Genomic DNA, 21,909 nt, shown 5'->3' with positions numbered 1-21,909 from the left:
TACGGGAGCAGCCTAACTTTTGTCCTCTCGCATTCCCTCTCGTTCCCCAGGGGTCTCCTCCAGTAGTAAGTGTGTGCTCTTGGAATTTGGGAGAAGCACCTCCAACCCTCATCCACATTGTAGCTTTCCTGAGGGAGGACGGACTACTAACGTGCCCATGTTCTAGTGGGGTCTAGGTGTCTTCCTCCAGCGGATACACCCAATCTCTCAGGTTAACTATTGCTTGCTGAAGCTGCCAGACTCCATCCTCTATCGGCCAATCCAGCCTGTGCAAAGACAGTCAAGTTGACCACTTTAAATCCCTCACGCTCCCACCATTTCCTTCTCTCTAATGAAAAGTGCTTCATTAGAAATGAATATGACACTGTTCTATATGTGCCCCCGGTGTTTGTTTTTTACTGTCAGATGCATTGGAAACAAGTTGCTTGTAAATTTTCTCCAATGAAAACGTGGTCCCAGTGCAGTCATGATTTCAGGGTTATTAAAATGTTATAAAACACAAAAAGCTGGAAGATTGCTTTGCTTTCAATAAATATTATTAGTAAAGGTGGCTTGCCTTGAACTAGCTGTGAGGCTGCTGACTTGTGGTGAGAAACCTCCCTGCACCTGGTAGCTGCCTGTGTCTGTCCCGAGTTAGCTATTAGGTTGGTGCAAAAATAATTGCCATTTTGTCATTGTAAATGATGAAGTTTATTTTGGATTAAACTTTTGTTTAACTGTGTTCTTGTAGTTGCCATTCTAAAGCGCAAAATTCGCTCTTATTAATGCTAATGTTTCTGGTTTCGCTGTTTATTCTTTCTTATGTTATACTGTCAAATTAAAGATGGGAAGAAAGCAAAGTTGAGCAATTTTGTTCTATGGGTTCTGATTGGGATGTAAAACAATGTAAATTGTCAGCAATATCAACCAAGCACTGGGCCAGGGGACCATCAGCAAATATACAGCTCACCATTGATTCCAAAAATTTCATAATGGAAACGAGAGCCTTGAAGTTGAGGAGGGTCATGGACATCCTTCTGCGATAGGCGACAACCCGTGAGGACCAGTATTGAAGCAAACCCACACAAAATGACTCCAGAGGTTGCAGAACTCCTAAATATTGACCATTCCAAAGTCGTTTGACATTTGCACCAAACCAGAAAGTGAAAAAAGCTCAACAAAGGTGTGCTGCGTGAGCTGAACACAACTCAAAACAAACACCACTATGAAGTCTGCTCTGTGCTGTGTTTGTGCAACGATAATGATCCATTTCTGGATCACACTGGGACATGTGACCAGAAGTGGATCCTATACAACAACCAGCGGTGTTCAATGCAGTGGCTGGACCAGAGTGAAGCACCAAGACACTTTCCTAAAGAAAAGTTGTATCAAAAGAAGGTTTTGGTCACTGTTTGGTGGTCAGCAGGTGGAATCATCTTCTACAACTCCTTGAATCCTGGAAAAACCACCACAGCAGGGAAGAAAGGCCAGGAAATCCAGAAAATGTACCCATAACAGCAACGTTCATGCCCAACACTGGTCAGTTGAAAAGGCCTAGTTCTTTTCTACGATGATGCCCGACTACCTGTCTTGCAAATGACTGTAGAAACATTATGGACTGGGCTACAAACCTCCCCGTCACCCAGCTCCCTCCCCAGGCCTCTCTCCCACCAATTAGCACATTTTCAAGCATCTCAACAACTTCCTGCAAGAAAAGGTTTTCCACAACCAAGCAGCAGCTCCAACTGCCTTTGAAGAATTCATCAGTTCCGGGAGTCTAGAATTCCATGCTACCGGAAAAGACTTGTTGGCAAAAGTGTATAGATTGTAGTGGCTCTGACTATGATTAATAAATTTTATTCTAAGCTGAGATAGACTGGAAGTTGATGATTAAAAACAGTACTTGTTTTTGCACCAACCTAATAACATCAATTATGGTTTAAAGTGTTCATTTTCTTGAGGGGACTGGACTCAATAATATCCAAAACAGTGGCAGGTTCCTCTGTAATTTCTCTTAGTTTTATCTCCTGGATCTTTTGCCCACTTATTTAATTCTTAACTGATACTGAAAAAAAATATATTCAAGCAGACTAAAGACTTGGTTACTGATGGTTTTGGAAAGGAGCAAGTTCTCCTTCCATTTTTTGCAGTGTATCTCCTTGTTTTGGCTATGGCATTTGTGGTTTACAAATGTGTTACTGGCTGCACCCCATAGGAGCAGGAAAAAAAAATAATCAGATTTTTCATTATTTTATCTGATTTCAGGTGGGACTTACTTTTTCCGCCTTTTCTTGGCACTTGCCTGTCTCCTTCCCAACCCTTTTCTCCCAGGAGATGGCAGGAGACTTCTGATAAAAGCAGAGGAGGAGATTATTCGGCTGGTAACAAATTTCAAGCCCTATCAGGGTGAAGCATATGGTGTGTGTATATATATACACACACTTAGAAATTTAATCTCTGTGCTCAGTGGGAGATTCAGCACAAGCATAGAATATCTGAAATATCTAAGAGAGGGTAAACACCGTCCCCGTAGCCAAGCCGCCCTTCCAGCTCTCTTTTCTGGGTTGATCACACATTCCGAAGTGTGATCGTAGGGAGAATGGTAATCAGCAAAAAGCTCTGAGTCCTTGCGATGTTTTTAGTGATGAATTGTTTCAATAAATCAGGGCATTTCAACAAATGAACTTCCTGAACATCTCTGAGTGTGCAGCGTCAAAGGGAGGATGCAGTGGGAGGAGAGGCAAACGGGTGAGGAGGGTGGAGAGCCCAGGGACAGGGCTAGAAGGAAGCGCAGAAGGAACTGGTTGATTTGTAGGCGAGTTCCATTTCTAAAATAGCCAGGAGTACTCAAAATACTTGTTTTTTTAAGAAGAATTTCTCTGGTAGCTTTGGCTTTTTGATGGTTTCCTTTATAGCATCAATATATGCAAATGAGCCTGCAATAAGGGGAGTTAAAAGCTACATTCAACAAATTGAAGAATTTCTTCACTATGAGAGCGAAGCCCCCTCCATGGGCAGGGACACCTCCCACTGGATCAGGGGACTTAAAGCCCCATCCAACCTGGCCTTGAACCCCTCCAGGGATGGGGCAGCCACCACTGCTCTGGGCAACCTGGGCCAGTGTCTCACCACTCTTATAATGAAGAAATTCCTCCTTATGCCTAGCCTTAATCTGCCCCTCTCCAGTTTATCCCATTGCCTCTCGCCGTATCACTCCAAGCCTTTGTGAACAGTCCCTCCCCAGCTCTCTTGTAGCCCCTTCAGGTACTGGAAGTAAAAACTGGAGTAAATAAGGTTTGCTTTGTCCCTAGAAGGAGAGGCAGGAGGGAAGGGATGAGAAAGTACACAAAAATAATGGAATCTAATATATAGGTAAGAGATTGTGTCTTCTGGTATAGACGCCTCCAAGTAAAGATAGTGGTGTTTGCCAGCTTAGAGTTCAAACCTTGATTTTTAAATCTCCTTTATAGAACCCAGGTATTCTAAAGCATTGGAGATCTGCCATCTCTTACTGAGAAGCGAAGGAGACTACTCTGAAGTGAGCTTAGGGGGCAATGGCTGAAGAGTCTCCTTTTCCATTTGGAAATTTGCAGCGCATTTTCCGAATGGGGTTATCCTTAGTGTTCCTGTCAATACTGTGCACTGTCCAGGTGATGCAGACAAACATTTTTCTCTAATACACACAGGTCCATATACAGAAAAGAGCTGAACATTACCTAAAACTGAAGCAAGCTCTCTGTTCAGAACCAGTTGTAGGAGCAATCCTCAAACAGCACTAAACACAAGATTAATGGGCCTGACCACGTCCACGTGTGTTTGCTCTGCGCTCAGGCCAAAGGGGGTTATTTGTACAGCCCTGAGAATCATAGAATCATAGAATAACCAGGTTGGAAGAGACCCACAGGATCATTGAGTCCAACCATTCCCATCAATCACTAAACCACGTCCCTCAGCACCTCGTCCACCCGTCCCTTAAACCCCTCCAGGGAAGGGGACTCAACCCCCTCCCTGGGCAGCCTCTGCCAGTGCCCAATGACCCTTTCTGTGAAGAATTTTTTCCTAATGTCCAGCCTGAACCTCCCCTGGCAGAGCTTGAGGCCATTCCCTCTTGTCCTGTCCCCTGTCACTTGGGAGAAGAGCCCAGCTCCCTCCTCTCCACAACCTCCTCTCAGGTAGTTGCAGAGAGCAATGAGGTCTCCCCTCAGCCTCCTCTTCTCCAGGCTAAACACCCCCAGCTCTCTCAGCCGTTCCTCATAAGGCCTGTTCTCCAGCCCCTTCACCAGCTTTGTTGCTCTTCTCTGGACTCGCTCCAGAGCCTCAACATCCTTCTTGTGGTGAGGGGCCCAGAACTGAACACAGGATTCGAGGAGCGGTCTCACCAGTGCTCGTCCTGTCTGTCTCCCTCACCTCATAAAAAATGTGGGGGCTGCCTTGAATTGCTTTTCATGGAATCCTGGAATCACGGGCAGGGACACCTCCCACTGGATTGGGGGCTCCAAGCCCCATCCAACCCGGCCTTGAACACCTCCAGGGACGGGGCAGCCACAGCTTCCCTGGGCGACCTGGGCCAGGGCCTCACAACCCTCACAGGAAAGCTTTGCCTCTGAATATCTCATCTCAGTCTCCCCTCTTTCAGCTTAAAACCCTTCCCCTCGTCCTGTCCCTGCCCTCCCTGATCAAGAGCCCCTCCCCAGCCTTCCTTCAACCCCTTTCAGTGCTGGAAGGTTTCAAACTTTCCCACCTTCCTTGCAGTCGGGAAGAAAAAAAAAAAAAAAAAAAAGTAGAAAATTCCTTTCACAAGGCGTCCTGGGCTGTAATTCCCAGTTTCCCCCAGGAGATGGAGGCAGGGGATCGCTCTCGGGGCAGCGGCCCCCTCCCCCGGGCAGGGCTGCTCTCAGGGCCTTGGGTGCTCCTGCTGCCCTACCTGGAACAGGCTGCCCAGAGCAGGGGTGGCTGCCCCATCCCTGGAGGTGTTCAAGGCCAAGTTGGATGGGGCTTGGAGTCCCTGATCCAGTGGGAGGTGTCCCTGCCCATGGCAGGAGGGTTGGAACTAGATGATCTTAAAGGTCGCTTCCAACCCAAACTTTTCTATGAGTCTATGACTTTATTTTAAAAAGTTCCTTGCTTGGAAGCGGTTTCGGATGAGGTTTGTGTTTGTGAAAAGGTTTTCTGTGCTGTTGCTGTACATGGAGAGCGGAAACCAATAGATGGAGTAGTGTTTACCATGGGCTGTGCTGCACAGCGCTGGCTTCATCGCCAGCAGAGAGACAGCATGTGTGAGCAAGGGAAGCAGGCGCAGTGTCCCGTACGTGCCTTCATTAGACTGAACGCCAGGGCAGGGTGCTGCTCTTGCAGGGTGTGATGCCAAGATGGTCATAGAATCACAGAATCCTTTGGCTGGAAAAGACCTTTGAGATCATCGAGTCCAGCTGTACCTGTCCACTATTAAACCATATCCCTGAGCACCTCATCTACCTGTCTTGTAAACCCCCCCAGGGATGACAAATGAACCTTTTCCCAGGATGGGTTCCAGTGCCTCATAACCCTTTTGGTGAGGAAATCTTTCCTAATACCCAGTCTAAACCTCCCCTGGCACAACTTGAGGTCATTTGCTCTCATCCTATCACTCATTACTTGGGAGAAGAGACCAGCACTCACCTCGCTAAACCTTCCTTTCTGAGAGCTGCAGAGAGTGATGGGGTCTCCCCTCAGTCTCCTCTTCTCCAGACTAAGCAGCCCCAGGTCCCTCAGCCGCTCCCATTAGCCCTGTGCTTCAGCCTCTTCCCCAGCTCTGTTCCCTTCTCCAGGACCTCAATGTCTTTCTTGCACTGAGTGGCCCAAAACTGAACCCAGGATTTGAGGTGCAGCCTCATCAGTGCTGAGTGCAGGGGGACAATCCTTTCCCTGCTCCTGCTGGCCACACCTTGGCTGATCCAAGGTCACTGCTGGCTCGCCTTCAGCTGCTGTCGACCAGCACCCCCAGGTCCTTTTCTACCCGGCAGCTTTCCAACCACTCTTCCCCAAGGCTGGAACATTGTGTGGGGTTGTTGTGCCCCAAGTTCAGGACCCAGCACTGAGCCTTGTTGCACCCTATCCCGCTGGTCACAGCCCACGGACCAGCCTGTCCAGATCCCTCTGCAGAGCCTCTCTGCCCTCCAGCAGATCGACACTCCAGCACAACTCAGTGTCGTCTGCAAACCCTCCACTCTGCTGGGACTGGCTTGGGCCGGCTGGGAGAGCCCTAATGGGGTTCATGGGTCCGTGTGATGGGAGGGTGGCAGGTTTGCTCTTTCCAGAGCACTTAGTACCTTGGCTTGTTTTCCTTGGTGCTTAGCAGAAGGCCCTAAAGACACATATGGCTAATTACATCCTCACCGAGTAAGCGCCGCTTTTCATTTTAAAATGTTTTGCTTTCTCGTTCGGTGTCCTTGGTTTAAGTGTTCGAGCCACATCTTTACATCAATCAAGAGCTGAGCAAACTGCGGCAGCCAGCCCCAATTAGACACATGACGGTCTGGCAGCTGATGCCCCCGCCGCGGGCCAGCGCGCTGTCGCTGGTGTGCAGCTCTCACAGGCGGCATCGTGATTCTCCCTGATTGTTTGTGTACACAAATTAAGCGGGAGCATCTCGCAGTGGTTTGATGGGATGTGCTACATGATGTGGAACAGAACAGGAGGGATCACACTGAGCTCTTCTCCAGGGGGGTGACGTGGGTGAGCACGGGGACAGGGCGGGCGTCTGCTCTGAAGGCAAGTCTGGAGTGAAATGGTCTGACTGGGTGAAGCAGGGGGCAGAGGGAAGGGAAGAAAAGAGCTACGATGGAAAGATGTTCCAGATCTTTCTGATATCTAGGGGATGGAACGAACAGCCCTTGGTTCTGCACATGGAGTCAAGCTCACTGCAGTGTTTTGTGGCAGAAAAGCAGCACCAGAGACCTCAGCACCAGCCGGGGCTGCACTGAGAAGTGGTGCGTGTCCTGGCACAGCCCTTGCTGCTTCCCTGGGGTTGTGGTTTACAGAGCAGCCCTATGAAGAGAGGACAACTCACCCATGGCCATCCCACAGGGACAGGGATCCCTGTGTCCTTCTCCTGCTGTCCCTCAACACTGTCACTCTCTCCCTTTCCCAGTACCGGTGCCCCTCTACACATGGACATAAGAGCCTACCTATGAAAAACCAACCCAAACTTAAACCACAGCTATGAAACTTCTCCAGTCCCAGCGATGGGATCAGGAGAGCGGATGCCGTCCTAGGCACAGCGGTGTTGTGCCTGTGTGCAGCTCACAGGCGACCGAGGCTTCTCCCTGGATCCTGTGCCCTGCGATGCTGCAGCAGCCTCCGGCACACAAGAAGAGATGATGTCCCTTCAGCCCCAGGCAGGCCCTGTTTCCCCCCGGCCTCATTCATCGGCATCTGCTCCTCTATCTGCTGGATTTTCTGTGCGCTGGACGTCTCTGAGCAGCTGCTCTAGAGGTGAGAGACCCTTTATCTACTGTTCCTGTGACCCACAGAGAAGTGCCCCAGCCTGCAAGTACCCAGGATTACAGTTCACTCCTCTGTCTTTGCATTTCTGCTGGGAAAAACACATGCTTCACCGCAGACCTGAGCTGGGAGGGTAGATGGAATGATGGATGTTTGCATGGATCCTGCTCTCCTCAGGCTTTCCCCTAAGACCCAGCATGAAATATCTGCCTCAGCTGCCCTCTCCTCCTGGGAAGGAAAGCAGAAGGAGGGCAAATTTTGCGGCTCTCGTTGGATGTGTGCCTGCAGGACGTTTGCAGGGACAGGTCTAGCTGACCTCTGAGTGCATAGCTCAAGTTTATCACATGCTCCATCCACCCTCACCTGCCAGCCCCAAGACTCAGTTTCCCGTGCTTCAAGTGTGCTGTGCTCGGTAGCTGTAATTGGTGTCTGAAAAACAAAAGCCATTTCACATGTTAAAAGAAAATGAGCTGCAGGTGTTTAGTTCTTCACTACATCCCATTGCATGGAGACGCAGGAACTAAGCCAGCTCCAGCCTTCAGTAGGGCTTCAGCACCCCTGCAGGACCCACCTGCATTTTTTTGGCTAAAACAGGCTGAACACTGACTGCACATCCGCATCTCAGCCCATGAGACGCAGGACCTGCCTGTTTTTAACCTCACTTGGCATATTTGCAGCAGGGCCACCTCTTGCCTTGCTCTGGCACAGGAATCAGAGAATCAGAGAATCAGAGAATCAGAATCACCAGGTTGGAAAGGACCCACTGGATCATCGAGTCCAACCATTCCTATCAATCACACACCAGGAGAAGCACTGCTCGAGCTGATATGTACAGAAACCAGGGTAGGGCTCATGCTGCCTCGGAGGACAATACTATGTCTGTCACAACTTGTCTCTCTGAGACAACAGCTCTTTCCGCACCTCTTTATTTATATTTTGATATTTCAGGTGTTCTACAACCTTTCCACAGCGAAACGCAGTGCCTTGCAGATTGGCATGAGCTGAGGCTCCTGGCTGCTTTGCCTTTCCTTGGCGTCCTGCTCAAAGCCATGGGAAGATGACGTCTAAAATGCTCTTGTCCTGGACAAAGCTTGCTAACCTCAGAATCCAAGTGAGGCAGTTGTACCTAACCCCAGATAAGCACTCCCTTGCACCAAGATTTCACGTGAATGTTGCCCAGGGAAGCTGTGGCTGCCCCATCCCTGGAGGTGTTCAAGGCCAGGTTGGATGGGGCTTTGAGCAGCCTGATCCAGTGGGAGGTGTCCCTGCCCATGGCACAAGGTTGGAACTAGTGATCTTTAAGGTCCCTTCCAACCCAAACTATTCTATGATAGGGGGAGTGGGGCTGTGGGTGGCCCAGGGGCAGCTGTGCAAAGCAGCCAGGCATTGGGAATGTGGCACGTGCTGTTGGGTGCGCTCCTCCAAATGGCTCCAGGCAGTGCTGGAGCCTCGCCCTGCAGGGACACCGGTAAGTGGGTCCATTCAGAGGGTCCCTGCACCTCCAGCATCTCAGGTGCCGTGTCTTCTGCAGCTCCAGCATCTCAGCCAGCACTGCTGCACCAGAAGCTGCCGTGCCCCACAGGTGCTGGGCTGGGTCTGGCTGCGAGCAGCAGTCATGAAGCACTCCGGGATTCCTGGTGTGCCCAGGGAAGCCGATGGTGGGGCATGGAGGAACCTCTCTCCACGGCATCTTGGCAGGGCTCTGCCAGCCTGAGCCTGGGGAGGCTGTGCCAAAGCGAACTCCAGCAAGAGCTTTGTGGGGGTGAGTGAAGTTGCATCACCAAACCCCCACAGGTGGCCGTGGTGTACTGGGGAGTTTTGGGCACCAGTCCCATTGCCAGCCCTGTTAGGGACCCAACCTTTCCCTTCTCCCAGGGCAGGTTGAGCCAAAGACAGGACTCTGCTCACCCCACAGGGAGGCTGGTCCCTGCTAGCACCTTCTCCTCTGTCCGTGTCAGGAAGAGGTTGAGACCGCTGGGTGCAATCCTGCACCAGCCCCTCCATCTTAGGGATGTGGTTCTGAAAGCTGGGGGCTGGAAATTGCCCAGCTCCCTTGGGTCTGGACCGGGGTGGATGACTCTTTAATCTACCAAGCTTTAATATCTTTATTTATCATGTTCGTATAGCTGCTGAGCAGGTAAAATGCTCATTACAGCAAGGATGGGCTGTGTGAGGGGAGAGTAAATCAGTGCAGCGCATGCTAAAGCACGGTAAATACAGCCCTTCTGTGCTCTTCTCCCACTCCTTTTATTATCTCCTTTTAGTGTGTTTATGGTTTTTATTTCAGGTGATCTTTTTATTTCAGTGTTGTTCTTTTCTCTGCTTGGACATGAGCTATTTTTTTTTAGGTACTCATGTTTGATAAAAGCTTTAGTGGTTAAATTTTCAGGCAAATCATCACATCAAATGTCCTGATGCTGCCAGGGGAGACTGGGGAGGCTCCTGCCAGGACACTTGGGATAGGGATGAAGAATGGAGGAGGGAAAGCAAACGTAGTGACAAAGGGTCTGAGCATAAACCAGTCATATCAGGCACTGCAACATTTGAAGACCAGGAGGAAGAAACCCAGACGTTTTCCAGCTGCACTTTGCAACAACGTGTTTATTGGGCATGATTAAAAAAAAAAAAAGAAAGAAATGAGAAAACCAGAGATGCATGAACTGCCCTACTGCATGCTCTACGCACCCACCCCAGGTACAAAACCAAAACTACTTTGGATGCTGGATCTGTTGTTGTAACTGTAGCCGTGTCAGGAGGTCACGCGTGCAAGTGCTTGGGGCAAGGTGACACAGGACCTGAATGAGACCTGGGAGAGCGGCACCGGCGGGTGCGATGCGGCTGCACAGATGCTCGTATCCCCTCCGAATGCCGAAGACCTGTTGTTTGTTCCCCTTTCCTAGCATGCAAGGAGCCGCCTGCCTTCCTCCCAGCTCACCACAGCACAGATGCAACGTGACCAGAGGCCGGTTCCCAGGTCCACCTCCTGCCTTTTTGGGAACTTGCCCTCTCCCCCTACCCTTCCAGCAACCAGCATCCCTTCCAAGTCCCTCCTCCTTGTCATCTCCAACTCTCACAGGTCCCGGCGGGCTGGGTGGGGAAGAGGAGGGAAGGGATGGGAGGCAGCAAGGTTACTTTTGGCTGAGGCGGCACCTGTCCCCACCCAGCCCACCTGAGTTTCCAGCTGGTGCCGCTGCTGCCGGGACCTTCCTGCCGGCCCTGGCCAGCTGGCTCAGCACACCGAGCAGCTGTTGGTCTTGTTCATGGGAGGCCTCAGTGCCTGCTCCTTGGGCAACGTCTCCCTCCTCTTGCAGAGCGCTGGGCTGAGCCGGCTGGGCAGGTTAGCTTGCTGCAGCAGCTCTCTGAAGACTTCCAGGACGTTCTCGTTGTCCTTAGCTGACGTCTCCACAAAGCGGCTGTTCCAGTCAAGCTCCACCAGGGACAAGGCATCCTCCACCGGCACCTGCCGCTCACTGCCGCTCTCTGCCTTGTTGCCGACCACCACGATGGGAGGGAACTTGTCTTCCTTCACCTCCAGGATCTCCTCCCTCAGGCTCTTGACACTTTCAAAGGATTCGGCATCATCTACGGCATAGACCAGGGCAAAAGCATCGCTGTTCTGGATTGAGAGCTTCCTCATGGCTGGAAAGGAGTAGCTGCCGCTGGTGTCCAGGATCTCCACCTTGACCGTGGCCCCACTCACCTCATACTCCTTGCTGTGCAGCTCCTCCACTGTGCGCCGGTGCTTGGATTCAAAGGTGTCCATCAGGAAGCGGCGGATGAGCGCTGTCTTGCCCACGCCAGCGGCGCCCAGGAAAACCAGCCGCACGTGGTTCTTCTCCTTTACTCCCAGGGACATGGCTGGATGCAGAGGGGACAGGATGCTCCGCAGCTGGTGCTCACCCCACGCACGTCCCTGGGTGGCCGCAGCCCTGGTGTCCTTCTGTTCGTCCTCCCCTGGCTTGTTGCAGCCACGGAAGTTTGGTGCCACCTCCCTGCAAACTTCTTCCCAGCTGTTCTGCCGCAGACGCTACAAGTCCTGAAGTCCAGCTCATCTTTTATCCTGGTTCTTCTCTACCATGTGGCACCAGGCTGTCCAATCTCTGTGGGTTGCGAGTGCTGAAGGAGGGTAGGGAGGGAGGGAGGAGAGTGGGGTGCTCCGGGCCAATCCGCGGAGCTCAGTCCTGGAAAGCCAGTCCAACCCTGGAGAGCACCGCGCTACATTGCACATTGCGCTTGCATCGCCCGCCGCTGCCGGAGATGCCGGGGAGCCGTCACGCTGCATGAGCTGTTGTAGCTGTCACGCTGCATGAGCTGTCCTGCCCTTTTGTCCTCCCTGGAGATAAATGTGTGTTTCTTGGCATGGGCTTGCTGACCAGATGGGAGCTTGGTGGGGGTCCCAGGTCTGTTGGGTGCCTCATGGCTGGACATGGCAGGGGCTGAATGGTGCAGAGTTTCTTGCCCTTACCTGGGGCTGGGGACATGTTTGCTGATAAGGTTGCTGCAAATGTACCCAACTCTTCCGTGAGCCTATGAAATATTTGCCCTGAGGGGGACAATAAGATCTCCCTGAAACCCGTGCGTCCCAACCTTCACATTCAGCTCACGATTATTCTGTGATTTTTATGAGAGGGCAAAATAAAATCTCCCTGAAAATGATGTGTTGTTATCTCCATGAACGGATACCGAGCCGTTGCGGGTACCGAGCAGCCAACTGTGACCCGGCTTCAGCAAAACTGTGACCCAGACCAGTTGGTTGATTTATGAGGCAGGACGTGTGTTGGTCCCCATCTCCACATGAATGGGCATCGCCTCTGGAATGCAGGTTTCCTTGTAGAGGTGCAGGCTGGGTGTGTTTCCTCAGCAATCACCTTCCTTATTTTGTGCTAGGGTTGTTTCACAAGTTGGTTTTATGCAGAATGCAAATACAAAGGAAACTTGCTCGTAAGTTTTTATCCTAAATTTGCGTGGGTTTTTTTTCTTTCTGGTTTTCATAGTTTTATCGCAGTTTGCTTTCTTTCCATAGCAAAGCAGCAGTTCCAGTGTTTAGTGCTGACTTATTTATCTTGTTGATTTCAGAAGCCCTTTTCAAAAGAATTCTTCTGCCTCTTAATTCCCTAATGATTGCTACATTTTAGCCCTGTTAAGAGCTTTCCATGTCTGATCTTATTATCACGAGAGCCAAGAAACTGCATCAGGGCAGAGTCCTGTTCTCAGCTCAGCCTGCCCTGCGAGAAGGGGAAGGTCGGGCTCCTAACAGGACTTGCAGTGGGACTCGTATCCAAAACTACCCAACACACCATGGCACCCTGCGAGGTTTTGCACCATCTGGTGATGCATCTTCACTCTCTTGCTGGAGAGATTTACTGTGCCATGAGGAGAGCCCAAAGGCAATGCCAAGGGTGGAAGCTGCAGGAGTCAGAAGGAGTTGAAGATGCAGAAGATGTGGTGTCACAGGACCTCAGTGGGTGAAAAAGCAGGAGAATGGATGAGCCGAGAGTGCTGGGTTTAGGCACGTGAACAAAGCAGTGATCGCATTTTGGTGCGTGACGTGCCATCAACACCAGTGGAAATGAAGAACTGAATATTGCATTGAAACAGGGCATGACAAGTAATATCACCCCAGTTTGGAAGCTGTTTAAAGCCAAAACTCTTTCTTCTTTTTTTAATTAGAAAAGAGTTTGGTTAATGCTTCCTTGCACTTAGAAAGACACAGTGACTGTGGGTTTTAAGAGAGGAGATGAAAGGGCTTTCCTGCAGGTTTCAGCCATCTCTTGGGAGGTGCTGAGGGGCTGTTCAATGCCCTCACCTCTGCTTGCTTTCCTAGTATTTCATTCCAAAGGGCTTGAAAACATGGAAAACCTAATGTTTCCTGTGTTGGAAAACCTCACAACATCCAGCATCTCTCTTACAGGTTCAGAAACGCTGTCCAAGGTGAAGATGGACCCTGCAGCAGGAGTGACCGGGGACTCCAGTCTCCAAACACTCCATCCCGGGTCTAACCCGTCCCTGTTATTGCTGACACACTGCGGGGCAGGAGCCACAAGCTGATGGACCCTCTGAGGAATGCTGAGCAGCAATGCCAGCCATGGGGGATGTCCCAAACTGTGGCTGGGAAGGTGAAGGTGACCCTGATGGGGTCACATCACTACCATCACCTGCAGTTTAAGTCATTTCTGCAAAAAGTCAGTATGTCCTGCCAAGCTGTGCTGGACAAAGATCTTTGGCTGCGCTAGACAAAGCCCAGTGTCGCAGACAGGACGTTCTGCTGCCCCAGCGCTGCGTTCGCACGCAGCCCGTCTGTACATCCCCAGTGGTTTTTCACATCACTTGTCTCCCTTTAGTTTTCACATGTGTGCTGCTATGGTTACCAAGAGCCTGAAAGGCTTTAAATCTGCCTCAGAGCAAGGGAGGATTTCAGGGCTAATCTTGTTAAGGGATGAGCAATGAATATTCCCAAAGGCCTTTTGCATGAATGTCTCTTTCCATATTAGCTTATGTCCACTGACTGCAGGGAAAGCAAAGCTTGAGGGACTGTGTGCAAGGAAGGGAAGAAAACAGGATGAATACAGCAGCTTGTTTTCCATTGCAATGTTTTGTGCCCAGAATGATGTGCTTAAATACTGTATTTTAAAGGAGGGCTTGGCTAGCCAGCTTGGGTTAGGTATTATTAAGAAAATCATAGAATCATAGAATCACCAGGTTGGAAGAGACCCACAGGATCATCGAGTTCAACCATTCCTATCAAATACTAAACCATGTCCCTCAGTGCCTCATCCACCCGTCCCTTAAACACCACCAGGGAAGGTGACTCAACCCCCTCCCTGGGCAGCCTGTTCCAGTGCCAAATGACCCTTTCTGTGAAATATTTTTTCCTAATGTCCAGCCTGAACCTCCCCTGGTGGAGCCTGAGACCATTGCCTCTCATTCTGCTCCCTGTCACTTGGGAGAAGAGCCCAGCTCCCTCCTCTCCACAACCTCCTTTCAGGTAGTTGTAGAGAGCAATGAGGTCTCCCCTCAGCCTCCTCTTCTCCAGGATAAATGATAATTAAAGCCTGTGTTTCACTCAGGGGAAGATTCGTGGGACCTTTAGGGGCACTCGGAGATGGGGATACTCGTGACAGAGTCCTGCAGAACAGCCTTGCATCGCGTGAGCTGTGCGGTGATCTACAGACACTCGCTGAGATGGTGAGCGGAGCCGAGACGGCTCTTGGCTTCCACAGGGCTGCAGGAGTGGCCAGGATGCAACCCCAGCAGAGTTTAGTCATTGTTGGATCCGGCACCAGGAACACAAGGCTGCACCTGTGGGGAATGGAGCGTGGCGGGGGCAAAGCCTCTGCCGGCGCTGAGCCAGAGTGAGGCTTGGGCTGCACCTGTGGGAGAGGGACCAAGTGAAATCCCAAGGATGGAGGGAGGGAAGCAGCTACCTGCCTGCAAGGGAGCAGGCAGGGAGAACAGCCCTGAGTTGTCAGCAGGGAGGAGTGTGGCGGGTGGAAGGATGAAGGGATGGCAGCGGTGACAGGCAGGAGCTGGGATGGGGATAGGAATGAGCTGGGGGTGGGTTTGGGGCAGGTAGAGCCTCACATAGAATAGAATCATAGAATCACCAGGTTGGAAAAGACCCATCGGGTCATCGAGTCCAACCATTCCCATTAATCACTAAACCATGTCCCTCAGCACCTCATCCACCTTAAACCCCTCCAGGGAAGGTGACTCAACCCCCTCCCTGGGCAGCCTCTGCCAGTGCCCAATGACCCTTTCCATGAAAAATTTTTTCCTGATGTCCAGCCTGAACCTCTCCTGGTGGAGCTTGAGGCCATTCCCTCTCGTCCTGTCCCCTGTCACTTGGGAGAAGAGCCCAGCTCCCTCCTCTCCACATCCAACGTTCAAAGGCAGGTCTGGAAAAGGTTCACTTGGATATGTGCAACAAGAAGGTTCTTGGTCATCCTTACCCCAAAGCCAACCTCTGGAGAGCCAATAGCCATGGAGCAGGGGGATAACCCTTGGGGAGGTGAGAGATGTTCCCCACAGTCCCAGCTGGTGCTGGGGCCCAGGCAGAGCAGGGAGCCAAGCTGGAAACACCAACTGGCTCCTGTCTGAGTGCAGCCACCCCAGTCTGGGCAGCCTTCAGCCGTCAGAGCGAGCAGTTTGGGGCAAAATGCTAGAAAATGTTCACTGCTGGTGAGGGAGAGCTGGGACCAGAGGAGGCGCTGGGAGGAGCGCGGAGGAGAGAGCTGAACGCCTGGAAAGAGCCACCAGGGCTTATTACAGAAGCCTGGGATTGGCACAAGTAGCAGGCGCCCCTCTTGTTGCTATTTGCAGTCTGGGACACGGGACACAGCAGTGCATTGTCTGTTCCTGAATCAGCCCTTGCTCAGGAGGGACGGAGCTCCTCTGCTGGAGGGATGTGAGCTGAACTCTCTGAAATAAAGCCCCTAATGGTCTGCCAAGTTTTGCAGCATCTTTTACAAACATTCATTTATTTCACTAGCAAGACTTAGGCTTGGTGTCTGAAAGTGATTGTGCAAGGGGGGGCCCAAAGGAACCCTCAGATCTTTCCCACCAGCCAAGTGCTCCCCAGCTTCGCTGCTGGACACGGCTCCACTGCAGCAGATTTGCAGACTTCAGGAACAGCCCATGCTGCATCTAGATGTATTTTCAGGGAGCTTGTATCTTGGTGTTCAGCTGTCAGGGTTCAGAAGGACCAGTGGACACCAAGGACACCAGAAGCAATGTTCTCCAGCATGGCTCTGGAGCAGCATCATGTGATCACACACAGGCTTTCCTGGCTGACGGGAGCAGTTTGCCCTGTCTGGAACTCACAGGCAGGGAAGCATCCTTAGAACAAATAGTTTGCAGCACCACAACACGTTTCCAGGAGTCTGGGCCAGCTTCTGGAAGCTGATGGAGCTGATACATCGCTGATGCTTTGCCATGGGGTGCCCAGTGACAGAACACTGAGGCAGCAAAGGCAACCTGTGGCTGCAGGATGCTTCCAGGCCCCGCCACGCATTTGTGCCTCTGCCTCCTGTTTCTGCCCATGGTTAAATTCATGGTGTACGTGAGAGCAGTTGCATTTTCAGCAGGGCTTTCTGGCATTTCAGCTGAGAAGGTGAGAAGGAAGCAGCCAGTAATGAGAAACACAGTAAGAACATCCCTGCTGGGCAGCGTGTCCCCATCACTGCACGTGGTGGCCGGCTTCATGGGGTGAAGCATCACTTGTTGCACCTGGAATGAGCCCTGGATGGGAGACGAGGCAAAAATGGGAGAGGGGAGGAGAAGGCTGGCAACGAGCAGCCTGTCTGCCCCCACTGCCTATATCAGAGGTTGTCGAGGCAGATCCTCATCCTACGTGGGGACACCCAGCCGCACAGGAGAGGGTTAAACCTGCCTCTCCCAGAGATTAAATCCAAACGTCCTTTGATTTAGCGACAGGTGAGAGGAGAAATCTGAACTGCTATGGTTTCCGCCCCCACTTGGAAGGGGAGCCGCAAGCCCTCCCTGATGCATAGATAGATCAGCCATACGTGGTGCTCCGAGCCTCTGTCTGGAACACCATGTCACCAGGCAGATCCTGTTCCCAACGCCAGTGGGGCCGCCGTGGGGTACGTGCCTCCCAGAGAGGGAAAATTCGGCTGTCAGCCCTGTTCTGGGGACACGCAGAGCTGACCTGACCCAGCGAGGGTCACACCGACCCCAGCGCCTGCCCCGCTGCCTCCTGCTGCCTGGGGATCCCCAGTGCCAGGCAGGGTCAATGGCTTAATTAAAGGCTGTAATTGCAAAAGGCAGGAGTTTGTTGCTAGAGGTGAGGGTGGAGGTTTGCCCTCAGCCACAGACCAGGCTGGGTGAGGGGAGGAGAGGAGAATTGGGCTGATTTTGGGGTCCTCTGGTGGAGGAGGGACCGGAGGAGATCCCTGCTGGCATCACCATCTGCTTTGAGGGGACAGAGGACATCCTTGCGGCACATCCTGACGGAAAGGACAGGACCTTCCTTGGGGATGGGGCTGATCCAACCTACAGTCAAGGCTCGAGGAAAGCAGGGTGACATGTGCAACCCTCAGAGAGGCTGCTCATCCCTGGTGCCACGGCTGCCAGAGCCGGTCTCGGGCACAGGGGCAAAGGGACGCTGACCCTGGCATGGTTGGACCCGGTTCATCCTTTCTCTCGATGACTGACCTCTTCCAAGCAAAAGAGGTCATCTCAGACTTAAAAACCCACCTTGATCCCAACCTCCGTTCTCCTATCACGGCCCCTGTCCCCCCCGACCGAGACGGCGCTGCGGGGGGGAGGCAGCAGCCCACGAACAGCCTGTACCAGACAACCCTGGATAATAAAATCTAGTTCCCTGTAAACAAATGTCTTGCTGAGGACTAAAGGGATTTAGCACAGCTGTTCTCTAGCTTGGAGGAGTTTCTATAGTATCTCTTATCTTTCCCTTGCTGGGATTATTAGCTGGAGTGAAAAGCTCACCTCTCTCTGGGCCAGTGACACCACTTTGCTTGGGTGACATGGGGTGACATGCTCTGGCGATGCTCTCAGGTCATCGGGAGATGAGATGTGTGATGCCATAGACTCAGATGTGCATCTCCGCAGCCTCACGGTGCCATCGGAGAGCTGGGCTCCAGCCTGGACCATTCCCTGGCCGGCTGCAGCAGTCCTGGTGACCTTAGCGCCTGGCTCTGTCCTCTGCAGTGACACCGGGGAGGGAAGCCCAGCCCTGGCACGTACCTCAACCTTTAGCTTTGACCCACTTTGAGGGCAGCTGGTCAGCTGGGGCATTACAAGGTGCACTGAGCAGCTGGTTTCCCTCCTCCCACTGCTCCAAGTGGAGCTGAGCCTCCTCCACACAGGGTTGAGCTTCCTCTGCCTGGAGTTTCAGCCACAAACCCAGAGGTGGGCAGGCTGGGGAGAGGAAGGATGCTGTGACTGTCCCCACGTGTGCTCCCTCCATTCACCCTTGACCGCTGCAAATAAATCAGTTTGGGCAGCAGTGAGTCTCTTGCCTGTACGGCTGATGCTACTGCAGGCATGAAAGCCCCAAATTAAGACCAGTCTTGCTGTCCTGCATTCAGGATACATGTGGGGAGAGGGGCCGGGGCAGATGTGGGGACAGGGATTTGATAGACCAGTAGAACTGAACATGAAAGAGGGAAGAAAATGAATGGTACAAAGTGCATTCACTGGGGCAGGATCTAGCAGAGCATCTCTGGGTTACTGATACACGCAAAGGTAATTCCAGGAGAAAAATAGCAGAATTAGGTAAGAACACCCCCAAAATACAGAACAGGGTCCTGCCATTGTCCATGAAACTTAAATGTGAAGTGCAGACAAGGAGCTACTCTGAAGCTCAGCGGAAGCCTGGCACTTCTGAAGGATGATTGAAGGGCTTTGGGTAGCCAGGAGTGATTATATGGCCTCTCGTGAAGTGTCAGAAGGCAGAGATCTTCAGCAGATCCACTGCGTTAGCACAAGGTCAGGTGCAGCAGGGTCTGGCGCTGGCAGGAGATACCCAAGACCCCAGGCTCAGGAGATGGGAGCACAGAGGGAGCATGACAAGCACCCCACTAACTTGCCACGGAGCTGAACCAATTCCCCCTGTGTGTTCCACCCAGCCAGGGTGCTCCTGCAGCTGGGGCTGTGGCACAGCCCCTATCTCACACGCTGTCACCGAGGCTGCCGGGGATGCTGCAGCAATCATCACATCTCACCTCGAATCCCAAGCAGCCGAACTACTGCTCCTGTCCCCGAGCAGCGTCTCTCCCCTGACCCATGTCTTAATGCAAGCGGCGCTCTGCATCATGCCCAGTGCAGAGGCAGGCAGAGGCGACGCTGTCGCCCAGAAAACCAACAGCTTTTATTTTTCTTTTTCAGAGTGCATGAAAATGTCACGTTGTAAACATCCCCCAGTGATGCTGCCTGCCTGCGGGAGGCTGCCTGTCGCTGCCCACGACAGCCCCTTCCCCACCTTGACCCCTTGGGTTTTCATCCCACAGTCCTCTACCTTTTCTCCAGTGACCCCCTGCCCTTAAATAACAAACTAAACTTTTACATCATGGGGCAAAAGGGTTGTTTCCCAGATCTGAGTTTCTTTTTGCCTTAGTCATGTTTACAGTCAAACTGCTCCTTCTTTTTCAGGGCATTTGCAAAGGGTGGAAAACAATGAGGTCTTTTTATTTGTTTTACAAGGGAACTCTGAGTTCCTTCTGAAAGTGCTGGGCTGTGTGTCCTCTGCCTCAGCATTCTGTGAGCTGGGGGACCCAGGGCAGCTCCTTGCCTGCAGCCTTCAGCAGCTCAGTCTCAGAGTTTCAGTCCCCAAAAACATCTCCTCTCATTCCTTTGGGTTCAAAGAAGAAATCCTTTGCCCCACATGCAATCCCCACTCCCAACTTGGCCTCTTGCTGAAGCCAGTGTCACCATAAGAGCTCCTGACAGCACTACTCGAGCAGCCACTCTCTCAGCTCCGCAGACTGTGCCGGGGGCTCCAGAGCAACCTCAGCCTGTCAGGACTTTTCATTTTTAAAACATCTTTTTTGTCGACGAGTATCAGCCACAGCCATCCCTGTTCAGCCCAGGGGCTCCATCCTGCTGAGCTCCTGCTCGCCCGGCTCGATGCCGCTCCCTGAGCTTCAACTCCACTCAAACCTTGAGCTCTCTTGGTTCCCCCAGGTTGTTCTTGTTTGGAAGGAAGCAAATTGGCTGAAGGGGCTGGAGAACAAGCCTTATGAGGAACAGCTGAGAGAGGTGGGGGTGTTTAGCCTGGAGAAGAGGAGGCTGAGGGGAGACCTCATTGCTCTCTACAACTACCTGAAAGGAGGTTGTGGAGAGGAGGGAGCTGGGCTCTTCTCCCAAGTGACAGGGGACAGGACGAGAGGGAATGGCCTCAAGCTCCACCAGGTGAGGTTTAGGCTGAACATTAGGAAAAAACATTTCACAGAAAGGGTGATTGGGCACTGTCAGAGGCTGCCCAGGGAGGGGGTTGAGTCACCTTCCCTGGAGGGGTTTAAGGGACGGGTGGACGAGGTGCTGAGGGACATGGTTTAGTGATTGATGGGAATGGTTGGACTCGATGATCCAATGGTCTTTTCCAACCTGGTGATTCTATGATTCTATGATTCTATGTTTGGTGTCTGGAAAGCCATGAAATGGCACCTTCCCCTCTCTGGCTGCTGTCCTGGGACTCTGTCCTACCCCAAAGGGTGGGTCTTGCTGGGTCTCTGGTTTGCAGAGCCCCCTGGTCACTTGTAAACCAGCTGCAAAGAAGAGAATTCCCGTCTCGTGGTGGTTAACAGGGCGGCTGTGTCCCTGTGTGAGCAAAGTCATCGAGGATGGTCCCCAGCAGGACCAAGACTGTTGGCTAAGCCAGGAGGAGTGACGCTCCGGGAAGCACGTTTGCAAGAGGGGAGTGGAGGACAACACAAGCCAACCTAGAGATCCAGTGGGGAAAATGGGGTGAGGGGCTCCCCTTCCTCGTAGAGCTGGAGAGCTGAGAGCCACAGCATGTCCTGGTGTCAGAGCTGCTCCTGAGAGCCTGACCAGAGCTCTGTAGCTCTTCAGTGGATTCTTCGATGGGGGAACGACATGCACTTCACTTCCATCAGCCTCCTCGGGCATCAGCATGAAACAGAGATGAGCTGGCAGCAGTAAGATAGCCCATGCAGCTGCTTTATGCTCAAAATCAAGTCTCATTTTTATCAAGGCCAGTGTAACTCCAGTGGCACCGAGAGGGAGGCCATGCTGATCCAACACAGTATTTGAAGACCTCTTCCCATCTCCCAAACAGGGCCGTGCTCTCCCCGTGGGTCAGGCAGGACCTCCTGCAGCGACCGACTGGCTTTATTTTCTTTGTGCAGTGACCTGTGTGTGTGCTTATGTGTTTCTTCCCTCTCCCTTCCAATAACACTCGAAACAATTGTCTGCATTTAACCAGAGTTGATGGATGTGGCTTGTTGTGCTGATGCTGGCCAAGTTCCTTCTCATTTCACAGCAGGGAGGTGGGAAGGAGAAAAGTCCCAGTCTTCAATCTGTGGCTCCAGTTCCTCTGCTCCATCCCTGGCTGAGTGCTGGAGGCTACAAGGTGCAGCCAAACCCTTCCACAGGAGCAGCTGCAAGGGGCACAGAAGCGAGAATTTTACAGGGTAAACTGAGTCAAGGCAAGCAAAGCACAGCTGTGATTGCTGCTCACAGAGCAGCTTCTTGAAAGGCAAAAATAAAAGTACAAATCTGCAAATTGCCACGTGGGCTGCAGCAGAGACACAGCCCTGGGGGTGCAGCTGGGGACGGACCTCAGGCAGGGCTGCAGCCTGTTCCCCTGCATGGGATCTTCTCCAACTTTAGGGCTTCAGGAGCCAAGAAAAAAGCACCCGAATGCCTCTGAGCTGCTCCCAAACGTGATGCGCTGCTGTGTGTAACGTGCGGCTGTGTCCTGCAACTGCATTTTGTCCTCCCAGGGAG

The 21,909-nt window shown here is 52.1% G+C and overlaps 1 pseudogene; it reads right to left on the bottom strand.

The window, feature by feature from the left end:
• Positions 1–9,951: 9,951 nt before the first annotated feature.
• Positions 9,952–11,573, bottom strand: LOC138728836 (GTP-binding protein Rhes pseudogene; annotated as a pseudogene).
• Positions 11,574–21,909: the final 10,336 nt, after the last annotated feature.

This window comes from Phaenicophaeus curvirostris, chromosome 19, assembly GCF_032191515.1.
Source record: "Phaenicophaeus curvirostris isolate KB17595 chromosome 19, BPBGC_Pcur_1.0, whole genome shotgun sequence".
In the NCBI taxonomy this organism is placed as follows: Eukaryota; Metazoa; Chordata; class Aves; order Cuculiformes; family Cuculidae; genus Phaenicophaeus; species Phaenicophaeus curvirostris.
The sequence above is the reverse complement of the archived record's forward strand: the minus strand, read 5'-3'. Positions and strand labels throughout refer to the sequence as shown.